The sequence below is a fragment of the Phyllostomus hastatus genome, unplaced genomic scaffold (genome assembly GCF_019186645.2).
Source record: "Phyllostomus hastatus isolate PE091 unplaced genomic scaffold, TTU_PhHast_1.1 phas_contig_209, whole genome shotgun sequence".
NCBI lineage: Eukaryota > Metazoa > Chordata > Mammalia > Chiroptera > Phyllostomidae > Phyllostomus > Phyllostomus hastatus.
The window spans coordinates 21111459-21127305 of NW_025333735.1; the positions used below are offsets into that span (position 1 = coordinate 21111459).

Here is a 15847-nt window from a genome sequence, read left to right on the forward strand (position 1 = left end):
ATTATAATCTCCCTAATGACCTCATTTAACTTAATTTCCTCTTTAAAGGCCCTATCGTTAAATACAGTCATATTCTGAGGTATTAGGGCTTAGGAAGGACTTCGATATATATATTTTGAGAGGGGACACAATCTGGCCCATAACAGGCTGGTATAAATTTGGTCTGGTTGAATGTTGGGATTTGGGATTAAATGAACTGAAAGGTCCAAATACAAAATGACAAAGGATACTGTCACATCTGAGAAGCATGGGGCATGGGACTTTTAGTCAAGACCATGACTACTTCCAACTCTGCCGCTATCTGACTCTGGATAAGGGCTTGTATTTTTCTAGGCCTTGGTTTACTCCTCTGTAACATGAAAACAGTGTCTGTTTAAAGTGAATTGCTAAATGATCTCTAAATTTTCTATGAACTCCATAGATCCCTGACCTGGTCCCCCTTTGCTGCCATCCAACTAGTCTCCTGGCTAGTCCCCTCTTCTCTTCTGTCAATGTCAATGAAAAACCCTTTCTTCTGTGCCATGCCACCCCACTCTTTAGGCACTGCTCACATGCAGCCTCCTCCACAAAACCGTGCCTGAGCAGATGTGGTCTCTCCCTCTATTGTTTCATTCACCTTCTCTTACTGTACACTTGTCATTCTCTCTAGCCTCACCATTAGTTCATTTATTTTAACTATCTACACAAGCCCCCAAGTGCAAAGGAGAACTATAGTATACTACCTTTGTAAGTAGGGGAAATGAGAAAATATACATGTCTACACACTGGTGCAATACAGGAAGTTTGAACCGGAAACTAATGAGGTGGATTGCCTATGGGGGTAAGGTGAGTAGGAATGAAGCAGAAATGTTGGGAGGGTGGGAACTGGGGGAAGGTTGGGGAGGATGGACATGTCTATGAGTATTCCTGTCTATATAGCTCTGACTTTTAAAACAATATTATGATTTTAAAACAATCATGTAAGCAAGTAAATAAATAAGGACTGGTCAAAATAAACCTCAAATTAAATACAAACTAAACAAGTGAACCCAATTAAAAATTAAATGAATGAAGGCGAAACATAAACTTTCCATCCCAACTCCGACTTAATTGAAGAAAATACACTTTTACCTGATCTGGTAACCACACCTGTGATGACAATAAAGGAAAGGAGAGGAGGGTGCATTTAAAAAAAAAGTTAGCTAACCACTGATTTAGTTCATTTATACCACAGGTGTAATGGAGACTGATAGATTTCTACTCAATTCCCAGTTTCCCTTCCCCCACAGTTTATAACAGAACTGTGATTTTATTGGGGGCAGCAATGCTTAGTTGAACATCCAACCTCCCTTGCAGCTGAGGGAGATGTGTGACAAAATTTGGCCAATGAGATGAACTAGAAGTTGCGGGAGTGTGGGGGGCGGGGGCCGGAGCTGACTCAGCTGGTGCCTACACTCTTGCCTTCCCTTTCTTCCCGTCAAGAACATAGCATGAGGCAGAGGGTGATCAGCCACCTTATGACCACAAGATGACAAGTTTTTCAGGTCTCTGTGACACAGATAAATGCAGATTCTCACACAGCTGAGTCTAGTGACACAGCCAGATTTAAAATCCACACTTCTTACCTCGTTTCAGGGTACTTTCAAGTATACCTGCTACTTACAATTAACCCCTACATTCCTGTTACACATCCAGAACTGCACAAACATGGCCCTTTCAATTCCTATATATTTTTTTTAAAGTCTGTTCTTGCATACCCAGGTCTGATTAAGCTGGGATTGGGAAGTTTCCCTGGTTACCATTGATTCCATTCATGCATATGAAACTATGAATTACACATCTAAAACTTTGCAAATGACAACTCTTTCTCCTTTTCCTTTTAACTAGGTAATAGACAAAAAAATTAAGGCGTGGATAAGCTCCTTTCCTGCACCTATAAACTCAGGCTGAATATATATTTAAAAGCCTTGAATTCTAACCATTGAAAGTACAAGTTGAGTATATCATGGTTTTGACGTTTCAATAATACTGAACCATAAAGAGGTCTTTTTCTTATTCTCACCTTCACACTCACCTACATCCCCTGTACTTTATGGTTTAGAACATTGCATTGTGATTCTTTGTTGTTTACCTGTCTTCCTCACTAGACTGTTAACTCCTTGAGGACAGGGAGTTAGGTCTTGTAAGTCCACTACCTAGCACAATCTCCATCTGATGGGAGCTGTCTTCATTAATAAATGGATGGAAAGATGTGTGTGTAATCCTTAGAGAATGGATTATTCTGGGCCTCAGAAAAGCACAATACACCATTAAAAAGATGAACTTTATGCCTTTCAAGAAAACATTAATGTAGAGCGTTTTTACTTAAACTCAGAAAAGTATATTACGAGGCTTTTTTGGAATTGAAAAATACATGTAAAATCAGACTCTGTTCATTCACCTGAAACAAAATCCTCTCACTGAAATATCTGAAGACATTATTAGAATCTGAAAAGTGGGGTTAATTTTCACTGAGTCTACTTGGCTAGCTAGAAATCCCAGAAACTGTCAGGGAGTGTTGCAGGCCCCACGCACACTGGTATCACATCCTTCCTTATAGGTGCCAGCTTAGTAAAGGAGTGCAGATTGGGGGTCATGGGGACACAGCCAACAACATTCAAGGTCAAGTGAAAAGCTGCTGTGTTATAAGTTCTGCAAACCTGCAGGCAATCAGCTGTGGTCCAGAATCCTTGCTGGCCCTGCACTCGCCTGGGTAGAGAAAAATCAGTGAATAATTCACATCTCAAGCATGAATCATGGCCTCTCCCAAAACCAGGAGGCCCCTTTTTTCATTGAGCAAGTCAGCCCGCCAAACACCAGCATGCATCCAGCACTGAGGGTTGCTAGCTTACCGCAGGCCAGCAGCCCCGCTAGGTCGCAGAGGACAGAGAAGTCAAAGCATATGGATGCCTCTTCTGGCTCCACTGCTTCACTTCCTAATTGTATGACCCAGCAGGTTGTGTGATCCCTCAGTGTCCCACTGTCCTCATCTGTGAAATGGGGGTACTAACACTGCTACTACCTCATCAGGTCATTGTGAGGATAAAGTGAGCTACTGTTTGAGGCGTGTATGGGAGAGTGCCTGGCACACCAAAAGGGCTATGAGAAGTGTTGGCTATTATCATTATTTGTTGAATGAATGAAGAAGTGATACTATGAGAAAACATTCATGATATATTTAAGGTTTTTATGTTGTTGTTGTTTTAAACTTTTTTAAATTTTATTTATTTATTTTTAGAGAGGGAGGGGAGAGAGCTAGAGAGAGAGAGAGAGAGAAACATCAATGTACAGTTGCTGGGGGCTGTGGCCTGCAACCCAGGCATGTGCCCTGACTGGGAATCGAACCTGTGACAAAGTTTTTTAAAATTACATTTCAAAACAGATATGAACAGTGAGAGGTCAAATACTATAGAATGTGCATAACTAGAAAAGAGACTGGTAGGAGATGCAAATATTAACAGTGGTTTCCTCTTACGTGCGGGATTACAGATTGCTTTCTCTTTATAGTTTTCCATGTGATTTTTACCATGTGATTTTATTTATAAGAAAATAGCAATGTCATCAGTATCGATAACAGGCCTCAGCTCCCTCATCTGTGGGACAGGGACAGCACTGTCTGCCCACTAAGACACCCCACAGCTCTCACCGTGCCCAGCTTTGCCCTGTGGTACACGGGGACCAGACACCCAGCCAAAGAAAACAAAGTCACACACAATAACTTTCCTTTACCATAATGGTAACAATGGCCTCACACAAATATTCTCTCTCCAAACCAGATCAGTAGTAAGGAAGAAAATTAGTATAAAGGGTAAATAAATAGACCTGTTTTACAAAGTTAATTTCATCAATGCCATTCTAAATCCCTGGGTACTTCTCCCAGTCCTGGATTATGTGGAGAATGACAGTTACTGGAATCTAGATGGAAGAAATAACACTCTCTCTTTAAAAAACAAAAAAAAAAAATTAAAAACTGCCATATGGTGCCCATTCTGCTATTTAAGTGATTTTTCCCTTCTCTGACATTGAGAAGTTCCTTCACCCCTTCTCCTGGTTTGATATTTAAAACCAAGAGTAACAGTTTATGGTTTCGGCAATTTTACAGCAGCACCAAAACTGCCCTGTCCAGTCCTGCATAGAAATTAGAGGCAGTTTGTAAGCGGAAAACGGCATCTGTACAGAGAACAAAGAGCATTTGTTTCCCTCCCCTTGGTGTTAAATTCACTGTTGAGCCCGGTCATCCAAATGCAGCTGGGTTTCCTGGTGCCAGCGTAACCTGTCTCCGTGAGGGCCCTTCAGAACTTCCAACTCGTCTGTGACAGCAGGGCCACATCATTGTTGGGGAGCTACTTGGGTTTAAGGCTCCAAACAATGTGGACTGAGGCCAGGCACCATCAACCAGACCCTGACCCTTTCTGAGCCTCAGTTCCCTCATCTGTACAATGGGCATTGACAGGCACAGGAACCTCACATTTGAAAATGTGTTGCAAAACCTGTCATAAAAGCACCTGGTAAAATGTACTGCACTCTATAAATGTGCAAATTTAGGAGACACAAAGGGAGAAGCATGCTACAGTCACAAGAGGAAACAAAAGGCAAACGACTCCAGTGTGTGTGTGTGTGTGGCAAAGCTGCAACGGTCAGTGTCGGGCTTGTGGCTGGGACTGGGAGGCATCTGAGCACAGTATAGTCATGTCTGTGTGGGCACCTGCCATCAATCACATCCCCCCAACACATCTGAATGTAGATCTTGGGGAGAAACTCAATGAGCCAAACCCAAGAGAGTCTAAAATAAGAGGGGCAAAATAAGCACAGTATTCCAGGGCCCTCTGAGGCTACCAGGTCCACACCCCAGATCTGCACGCAACAACCTGACCTGAAGGAAAGTGTGCTGCAGCTGAGCACTGTGCCCCTCTGGTGCTCACAGGTTCCTGTTCACCCACAGGTGAGCAAAAACGAATGGCGTTTGGTCTATAAGGCAGAGAGGACAGGCTGTGCGTCCTTCCCAAGATTCAGAATTATTGTTGGGAATCAGCTGACAAGGACCTACATTTCTTGCCCAGCCCCTCCTTGTAAGCTTCTCCCTCTCCCCGTCTGCTAGTTGGAGATGGGTGGCACATTAAAGGAACCATAGAAACCTCTAGTTGAAGATGGGAGACCCTCCTCCATCAGCCTGGTCTCTGAACGACTCTGAGGAGCAGGGTCTCCCAATCTACTGCAAACTGGTCTCTACATGAACAAGAAATACATTCTTGTTTTATTAAACCCCTGAGTTTTTTAGGACCATCGGTTACAATAGCTAGCGCTATCTTAAATGATAAATGTGACAGTTAATTTCACAAGTATTTATTCAGTACCTGTATATACCAAATACTGTTCTGGGGACACATCAGTGAACAAGAGAGACAAAGACCTCTGGCCCTCTGGAGCTAATATTCAGTCTATAGGAGGTGCTCAAAAATATTCATTGAATGTAAGCTTCAAGACCCAGTGAGCTTATATTTCAGAAAAAAAGAGTGGGGAAACAGAAAGAAATAAAAATAATAGTAATTTAAAACAGTGAGTAACTTAATCTAGAATAAGAACATTTTTAGAATGTAGCTTCAATTTCACCAAGTAGAAAAGCCTCTTTGCCCCAGCCCCCGTTTGTCCAATGGGAACGCTGCCCTCTGCTCCTCATCCCCAGACAGAGATGGCTGGTCCTGTCTTGTATCTGGACGTACCCAGGACCTGGCGCAATGGCAAGTATTCCATCAGTGCTCAATCAATGCTGAATGAAACACATTCTTATGCTTTAAATTTTATATATGTTATGCATAGAATTTATTTTATCAAAGGATATTTTACATTTTAAAAACAGTACAAAATTAATTTAAAATATGAAAACCCCAGACCTGCTAGTGAGCAGGTCTACCCAGGGGAAGAGTCAACCAGCATCACAGAAAGGGTCAAAGGGCATTACCAACATTGGATGCAGAGGGAGGCAAAACCATGAGAGCTGAAGGAGGCAGGAAAATGTTACAGAATATGTTGTTAATAATAACGTCCCACCTTTTATGACCTTATAGAGTTTACAAAGCATTTTCACACATTTAATAGTTCTTTTTTTGGCAGTTATAATTAACCTCAAGATTAAGGGATTTACCCAAACTCAACAGCTAGTAAGCAATAAAGAGTCAGAACTTGAACTCCGATCTTTTTATTCTTCATCTGGAGTAAGGCTCCAAGGTGAGGCAGGAATGTACAAGCTGTACTTAAGGGACTCTGCAGAGAGGAGCATATCTGGAGGAGAGGGCTAAGTGTGTTCACACACCAATCAGTATTTCCAGGGACTGGGCTCACCTCTGCTTATGAGAAATTTCAGGTTCTCTTATAAAGGAACCATTGACTAGTCAGTATTTTCCCAGTGACCTGCCAGTCACTTCTGGTGCTTCATCAACATCACCATCTTACCTTGCTTACATTATTAGAAAACAGACTCCAGCTCCTTGATTAGATATGGAAGGAAGAACACTTAAGCTGAACAAGTCAATTTAAAATGAAAGGGAAGGAGGAGGAAGCATTTTTAATGTTGACCAAGTGTTAAGGAAATCTTTCAGAGTAAAGGAGGGACTCAGTATAGATTGGAGAAGGTTTCAGATAGCATGGAGTTCAAGTTATTGAACATAAAATTATGTAACACTGGAGGGTTCGTGCTCATATTTCTAGAAATGCCACCACAATCTGAGCAAAGTCCCAGTGATCCAGGCATAAAAGAAGTCATTTAAAAATTGCACCTGCTATCAAAACAATTCCACAAAGTGCACATGTGGTTTTTGTTTGTATATTTCTTTTAACAATATGGTCAAAGTTATTGAGTATCACGTAATATGAAACCTGTTTAACAATGAGATTGGCTGCCTTGGTTAAAGAGGAAGTTCACTGTGAGTGAAGGATTGAAGGATTCAACTTTTCTAGGACACTGTGGATGGAATTGGGCATCACAGCCTCATAGGGGGCTGGATATCATGATCTCTAAGTCCATCCGGTGAATCCGTGAAGAGCCTTCCTGAACAGAGGCCATCTGGGACCCAGAGCAGTCACGTCTCTTATCTCATGGGTGTCATCTCCCAGACATCTCTGGGTATTACTTTCTGAGCAGAAAATCTACCCAGCATCCAATGAAAATTAAAAGTGAAATAAAACAAAGCAATTTATAGTGTATCTAGAATCAAGACAAGAAAAAAATCTGAAAATTTCCAGCAATGTCCAACAGAACAGGTCTACTTAATAGCTAAGTGTTTAGGACCAATGCCTTCAACTTCTTGAGCATTGGGTCTGCATGGTAAAATGAGGAGAAGAAACTGGCAGAGAGACCTCAACATTATCAGCAGTCTGTGATTCAGCATCTTCGAGAAGAAGCTAATGATGCACTGGGTGCCCATTCGAGATGAGTGGATATCAATTCTTTGTCTTTACCTTTTCTATCTAGGAGACTCCACATGCCAGAATCTAACCTGACTCCATCCTGCCTCAGCTTCAAACTCCAACTCAGTAAACAGAAAGGGTCTTCTTTCTAAGGTCTCCCTAGCCATTTTATAATGAGACCAAGATAGAAGGCTTATTTTCTTGAGTGGGTGCTGAGTGTTAGCCTTCACCCAAACTTTCAAGTCCAGAAACGTAGCCAATATTAAACCCTACTACCTAACCAGAGACAAGGAAGAAAAACATGGACAACAATTATTTATATTTCTAAATCTGAGTAATAGGCCTGTGTTCAAAGAAAAACACTGTTAATTCTATCTAAGGATCTTTACCAGGCAACTACTAAGTTGTTGGTTGCCGTCTCTACATTAAGGGATTTTATCTAAAATGCTTTACAACTTTTCCCAAACCCTGGTCAAATCACACGCCCGTATAAAATGCAATCATGCTTTAAGACTTTGTTAGTGGTATGGGTCCTTCAAATGTTTTATAAAAAGTATCCAAAACTGGCTTCAATAATGTGACCTAAAAGTTCCTATAATTCATGTCCAAGAGTTTTCTAGACCAAGGGGACGTAAGTACTGTAGGATTTCCCACAGTACCATCAAAGATTTGAAGGACCTTAGTCTATGCGGCAAAATAAAGAAAATACATTTAAGAAGTACTGCTCTTTTTTTAATTTTATTTATTTATTTTTAGAGAGGAAGGGAGGAAGAAAGAGAGGGAAATAAATATCAATGTGTGGTTGTCCCTGGCGCGTCCCCTACTGGGGACCTGGCCTGCAACCCAGGCATGTGCCCTGATTGGGAATCAAACCGGCGACCCCCCTTTGGTTCGCAAGCTGACATTCAATCCACTGAGCCACACTAGCCAGAGTTAAGAAGTACCACTCTTGCCAGACTTTTGACCTTCTAGTCACTCAGAATCCAACCTAATGGCCAACTGACATGAAAACCAGCTTTTATTCTACAATTTGTAGAATTTGTTAAGTACCATTTCCATCTTTCCCACTCTGCCAACTCATAATCCATTAGCCTGAGGGAGAGATTATACACAGGGCAGCAGCTTCTGTGTATAAACAATGAAGAATCAAATGCTCCTTGCTTTTCCTTCCTTTTTTTCCCCTTTATCCCCCAAGCCCAAGTATCTCCCATGTGCAGTAGAAGCCCAATTCTGAACATGATAGGAATAAAGATCAGGGTCACAGAAGTTTACTATGTGTAACTCGTGAAGGGGGTGGGAGGTTATGTGTATATGAATGAGTGAATGAATGAATGGGAGGGGTTACTGCAGAGAGCAACACAAATGCCATTACCACCACCATCAAATTGCTTTTTCCTGTTTCATAAATTTTTAGCCCACATCTGCTGACTCACTTAGATAGTACCACCCAGAGATTATCAATACTTCAATGTCATTAATGGAATAGAAAGACTGGTGTTTTCCTTACTTCCTAGAAACATTAAAGCCTATAAATCTAGCAAAAAAAAAAAAAAAAAAAAAGAAATCCATACTCAGTCACTAAAAAACAAAACAAAGAAACCCACAAAAACAAGTCTTTTGTCTAGACATCATAGAGATACATTTGAAATAAAACTGTCAAAATTAGCCTATTTTCTACTCATCTGACATGTAAGCAATTAAAGGTAAACAAGTGAAAAACTGTCTTCAAAGCTAAATTGAGTGCATCCTTTTTCCCTCCTTCAGCCCCACCTTCATGTGTGCCCTCCCTCCCAGCAGTTAGGTTTACCATTCTTCCTGTTCCTCACCCTACACCATGGAAGCAGAGCTTGAGAAATGGGGACCAGAGCCGGGAACTCTGACCAGCAAGCCTCTGACAGCATCACTTTGGTAGCAGCAAGTACCACAGAAGTCTGAGGTTTCACGCCTCACTGCCATCTCAATACATAATCCTCCCAGCGACACTGTGCTCAGATGTTTACTGCCTAAGCGCACAGTCAATCGCCACTCAAAGAAAACGCTTTTCCTGCCGTACACTGTGTCTACCACTGCTGAGAGAGGGTAACTGCACCCTCTGTGGCTGACGCCATAAAAATGAATCCGTCTTGAAACGGGCTGTGCTGTGCTTCTCTGTCTTTGGCAAAAGTACTTGATGAACCCAAACACATCCAGTTTCATAGCTTATGGGGTGGAGAGGCAAGGGGTCCAGAGGGACTGTGCCTTTGGGAAACCAGGCTTGCCATAATCCTGTCACCTGCACCCCCAGCACCCCACCCACCCACACACATGCTTCCACTGTCCTTTCTGGTCCAGATTGTAGGAATCACAGGCTGCTTAGCTGGAAGGGCTTCAAGTCCTACTCTCTCCAATCTGTAGATGAGAAAACGAAAGTTTAGAGATGTTTGGCAACTTGTCCAAGTTCACAGGGCTCATTAGTGGTGGCCGAGCTGGCCAAACCCAGGACTGCTGGTACTAGTCCAGTACGGACGTGCACAGGCCTGGGTTTACAGGAAGCAAAAAAATGCTACTTACTGATTTGTGACTTCAGAGAAATAACATTTCCCTGTCTATGCCTTCTCAGGCTTTCTTGTTTGTAACACAGACAATAAATACAGCTACAGCTCACTCAGTCAATGTTCAACTCTGACAATATATTTAAAAGTGCTTACAGAAGTATAAAGTAACAAGGCTCTTGGTACAAGTCATTCTTCATGCACCATATCAAGTTTCTTTCATTTGTTTGAAGGCCCCTCACGCCTCTGGGTCAGATGGATGCTCACCTTTCCAGACTCAGCTCACTGCCATCCCCACAGAGCCTCTTCTGCTCTCTCGGACGGGACGCCATGGGGGCAGAGCTCCCTGCACAATTCTGTCTTTGCCCTCCATCATAACGGCTCTTCGTGCCTTCCCCCTGCCCCCACTTCACTGTGAGGGTCTCAAGAAAATGAACTATGTCTTCTTCATCTTTGCGTTTTCTTGCACCAAGCATGATTCTTGACCCATAAAAACAAATTGATTTATTATTTAAAAATAATAAAAAGGACAAAATCACTAAGAGGAAAGGTGACTCAAGGCTAAAACTGCAGGAGACCATACATTCCTCCTTTGATTTGTAAGTCATGAAATGAAATTCCCAGGCAACCACTCACACCTGCTAGTCTTCCTATTAGACATATCTCCAGGTAACACCACCTCCATTAGCTCTGAAAAAGGACTCAGACAAAGGACTTCTTACCACCCTCCCATCATTTGATTTGTAATAATTTTTCCAAAGTATTTGTACATATATCACTCTGGCAATCTCTGGGGTATTTCTAGCTCACCACAAAGAGAGAGAGAGAGAGATCTTTATTTTGCTAATTTTAGCAGGGTCTTCCTGATGCAAAGAGATGGAAATCTTAATTTTATAAATCAAGCCCAGGAGGATTTCTTACCAAACTGGAAGGCTGAGAGAACCAGCATTTGGTGGGTGTGGTTAACAGGAAGCAATGGGCTACAACTTGCTCCCATCTCTGACTCAGGGTGAACCCATATGATGTGTCCGACATGTGTCTGTCCTCAAGGGTCATGACAGGCACCAAACAGAAAACGTACTTTTAAAATATGACTAGGCACGTTGATGATAATCATAATAAAAGCTGCCATCTTTTGAGCTCTTTACTATACACTGTATCTTTTGGGTAATTGACACATTTGTATTTGGGGCAGCCTGGTTGCTGAACCTATGGAAGACAGTCAGTCATCAATGAGGACCCAGACAATCTGTTCCCAAATGGGCCTCACTGTCTCTCACTTTTGTGTCTTTGTGAATGAGTCCCTCTGCCTGGGATTCCTCTACGGCCATGCTGATACTCGACTTTCCCTCTCTGGCTTCTTGTTGTAGCAAACTCCTCATTTTTTTACCTCTGGGCAATCTTCCAGCACCTCCTATCCAGAATACAGTACTCTTTCCCCTGTGATTTATAATACAGCAACAATTACCTTGGGCTTAATTATCTTTCCCTTTGTTAGACTCCCCCATCAGACTGGGAGCCCCCTGAGAGCAGGAAGTTTATCTCTTTCATCTTTTTATCTACAGTATCTCTGACAGAATTTTGTACCTATGACTTCTGCACAAGTAGGTATAAAACAAATGCTAAATAAATGGAATGAAAAGAGTTCCCTTAATATAAGTAGGAAAAAAATGGCAAATTAAAAACAAAAAGAAGGAATTGATAAGGACAAGGAAGGTGACACTTTCCTATTTTTGTAAAATATTCCAAAATTTTCAAAGAAAAGGAGCTTACTTGAGAAGTCTGTGTAACTTTTATTATTTGCTTGGTATGGACATTAAAAAGTGGATAAATGTTTACATTTTTAATGGGCTAGCTAGAGACCATATAATCTCCCTAAATTCTTTCCCTAAAATGAAATTTCCTTAAGTAGGTCATGACAGGGAGATTTATCTCAGTGGTCAGGTCCTCTCGCCGTGGAGGCAACTATAAAAATGCCCTGTTCTGGATGTGGTAAGCCAGGGTGGCTTGGGACGGTCTGGGAAAACACCAGCTCCACACCAGCCCCCGAGCATTTTAACCATGGGTAGACTTTCACATGGTTTATTAGTGTCCTCCGTGGAGCTCAAAATATTTTTAAATGGGATTTAATACCACACTCACCCTAGAAGAGAAAAGCAAAATCTTCCTCCAGGGGTGTTTTTATTCACATACAATTAGAATACTATTGGTCTACCCTGAATATCTGAACATTTATCTAAGAACAAATTAGAAGTTACCAACAGAGTAACAAAGGAAGGTGTAAGCAGAAGACTTTTAAATTGAACTCTCATAATACATTTTGAATAAAATTGAAGTTTGCAAATCGGATGTATGCCAAGCTCTTCAGGGACATACTAACTATAGAAAGCTAGGTCTCTGAGAATGAGCCAGCACCCTTGAACGCTGCCAGAACACCCCAAGCTTCATTCTGCTCTCGGGCTGCCCTGCACGGGGCACTCTGGACAGCACACAGGCAGGGCAGTCAGCCAGGCCCGTGTCAAACCCATCGTCCTCATCTCCTATATAAATAACCTGGGGAATTTACTGAAACTCCCTGAGCATCTATTTCTCACCAGTCAAATAAGGCTCACAATGCCTATGATAGACAGCCTCCTAGAAGGTCCCAAAGTTGCCCTTGCCTGGTTTTCAAAACCTTGCGTAGTCTCCTCCCACTTGACCACTTTACAAGAGTCAATCTCTAAAACCAACAGTGCAGCGCAGAAGTGATAGTACGTCACTTCTGAGACGGCTAATTAGAGACAGTGGCTTCCACTTTGGGCATTTGCTCTTATCACTCATTCTCAGGGAAGCCACGCTGTAGACCGCCCTGTGGAAATGTTCAGGTATCACTGAGTGAGCCTGGAAGAACTTCCAGCCCCAGGCAGGCCTTCAATGTCTGCAGATCCAGACAGCAGCTTGCATACAATTTCGTAAACTACTAAGCAAAGGGACTCAGATTCCTGGTCAGTAGAAACTGTGTGAGATAATACACAGTTTAAATGGCTAAACTGTGGGGTTATTTTATTATATATCAATAATATATACCAAAAGCTGAGCATGTTTGTTGCACATTAGACACTGAAATATTAGCTATGAAAATTTAAATTACATTATTAATAATAGCATTCTCAATTAAGAATTATTGCTTTGTTATTATATATTATAAAATAATAGCAATGCATATTATGTTATCAGAGATTAATCACAATGGTTTTCTATGGGAAAGAAACTAGTAGAAGAGTCACTGATTTTTTCAAGATTTTATTTATTTTTAGAGAGAGGAGAAGGGAAGGAGAAAGAGAAAGAGAGAAAAATTGGTCAGTTGCCTCTTCTACACGCCCAATCAGGGACCGAACCTGAAAACTAGACATGAGCCCTGACCAGGAATCAAACCAGCAACCCTTTGTTTTGTGAGATGATGTCCAACCAACTGAACCACCCTAGTCAGGGCCCCCTGGGGTCATTGATCTTAATGACAGACTTTTTTCACATTCCCTGTCATTAATCTGCGCACTTTTAGTTCTAATTTGCAGATGCTCACTAATGTTGAACATTCTGAATAGCTTTACAATTTTTCCATGTACATATTTAAAAGGCAATGAAAAAAGAAAAAAAGAAGACTGTATTCTCTGACCAATAGACAGTGCCTTTAAAATAATAGCGACCTGTGCTTAGCTGTTCACATGAGTTAATGACAGTCCTACAGGGGTAAAGCCTTAGACACCCAGAGGCTCCTGGCTTTGAAGCAGGACTGACTGCTCTGTGGCCTTAAGCAAGTCACTTCACCTCTTCGAGCTTCAGTTTCTGCCATGTGAAAAATGGGGATAGCAGTACTTACCTCAGGGTGTTGTTCTGAGGATCAAATACTGAAGTAAAGCGTTTGGAAGAGTACTTGGCACAGAAAAGAGAAAGAAAAATAACACATTTATCATGACAAATGTGTTGTTTTTCTTTCCCTTTTCTGCTAGGTGGTAGGGACTGTTATTATACTCATTATAGACATGAGGTCATCAAGGCCCAACATGTCAAAGGATTTGCTGAAGGTGAGTGGGAAATCTGCTCCTAGCTCCAGCCTGTGGATTTCTGAAAGCACAGCCCTAAATAAAATGTGATCCTTCTTAGATTCACACAGGTTGCAGTGAATGCATGTTTTTGTAACTGCCCTGTGTAGACTCTACGGTGATCAAAGTCGGAAAGTGAAAGTGATCACCTGTGGGTGGGATGATGACAGGAGAGATGCGGATAGGACAGACTGGAAAACAACGGCACAAGGGAACTTTCTAGAATGATGAAAATGTTTTATCACTTGCTTCAGGTAATGGTCTCACAAATGGACACAATTGTTAAAATGGGTGGAACTAAACATTTAAAACTCATCTGTATTAATTATACCTCAATTAAAATAATAAAAATAACAAAAAAATTATCTTGCATATTCAAACAAAACTTTGGTCCTCTGCCATGATGCTGTCACACCCCCCACTCACCTCTTCCTCCCTCCATATGTTCTTCAAGGAAGACAGGACCAAAACTCAGAGTGGACAGGAATAGCCTGCCACCCCACCCACACTGTGCCTCCCCAAAAAACAAAACCAAACTGGAAACAATACGGCAAAGGAAGGTGAGCTCCTCATGGGGCCCTCCGACAACCTCCTCTCTCCCCCTCAGAGGTGGTCTGTGCCCACTCCCCAGGTACAGGCTCCAAACCACCCACCTGGGCCATTGCTGACCTGCCCAGGCGGAGACAGAGGGCCTCCGTCTTCTACGCCATCAGCTCAGTCCCTGGAACAAACAAGAAATTCGTCTGGGAGGAGCAGGGAATATGGAAGGGTCAGGGTCCTTCCATCCTTTATACAGAGTAGAAAATATCACACACCCAGGTTCGGCAGTAACTCAAATTTTCTCAAACTTCACCTCCAGCTTTCATCCCACCTGCCTGGTAGTGATGCAGCAGGGCCCCGGCAGTAGGTGGCTCAAGAGTCCATGTTTCGGGTGGATCTGTGCCAGTGTGGAAGTGAGTGCTGAAGTACATGGCATTTTTCCCCATTTCTAAAATAAAAATCATTTTTGGAGAGGAGAAAAATTTGAGCTCTAAGATAAAAAATAGTTTTCTTCTCTAAATCTAAGGGAAGACAGTACAACAGCTGACCTTCCTCATCCTGCAGAAGAGCTCCCACGCGTGCACGCATGCACGCGCGCGCACACACACACACACACACCCAGGTTCACAAGTGCCGGAGACTAGAGAGGAGATGGGGCGGTCAGCTAGGTTTACTGGATAGCTGTGTGACTCATTCTTGTCCAACGCTTGCCTCAGCAGAATCATACATCACTACATGTCATACACCTTCCCAGATTCTGGACTGGTAGTGAAAATAACGTGTGTAAAATCCATAACACCAAGGCCCAAGACCTAGACTGTCAGAGCTAGAAGGAATCTGAGAACCCATCCGCCTCAAGCACCTGTTTTCCAAGAGAAGACATCCCATAAAGAGATGTGCTTTCTAGCACAAAGGAGGAGTCACACCCAGAAGAATCAAGTGTGTTCTGCTGCACTGATTCTATATCCACGGGCATTTCTGCACACGTATTCCTGAAGAAAAAAAATGCTTTTGGGCAGCAAACAAATAGTTTGGAGATGCTAAGAAAAGAGACAAGAAGAGAAAACTGGAACCAGAGGATAACATTCTGTGATGCTGCTCTCTCTCCTCTTCCCCCACTGCCCCGGGCAGTGCCTTGTCAGGGCACAGTGTCTGTGGGCACATTTGTCTCCTGCTCTCGAAGGAAGCTCCTTCAAAGCAAAGGCCATCCCCCAGAAACTCGACTGGACCCCAAAGCCCCAGACACTGCTAACCCCCCCCATTTGTCAACTG

General features: G+C 42.4%; 1 protein-coding gene across 2 annotated transcripts in view; it reads right to left on the bottom strand.

The window, feature by feature from the left end:
- Nucleotides 1-15847, bottom strand: part of ROR1 (receptor tyrosine kinase like orphan receptor 1) — a 377323-nt gene that overhangs the window by 260510 nt on the left and 100966 nt on the right. The gene's annotated exons all lie outside the window — the stretch shown is intronic.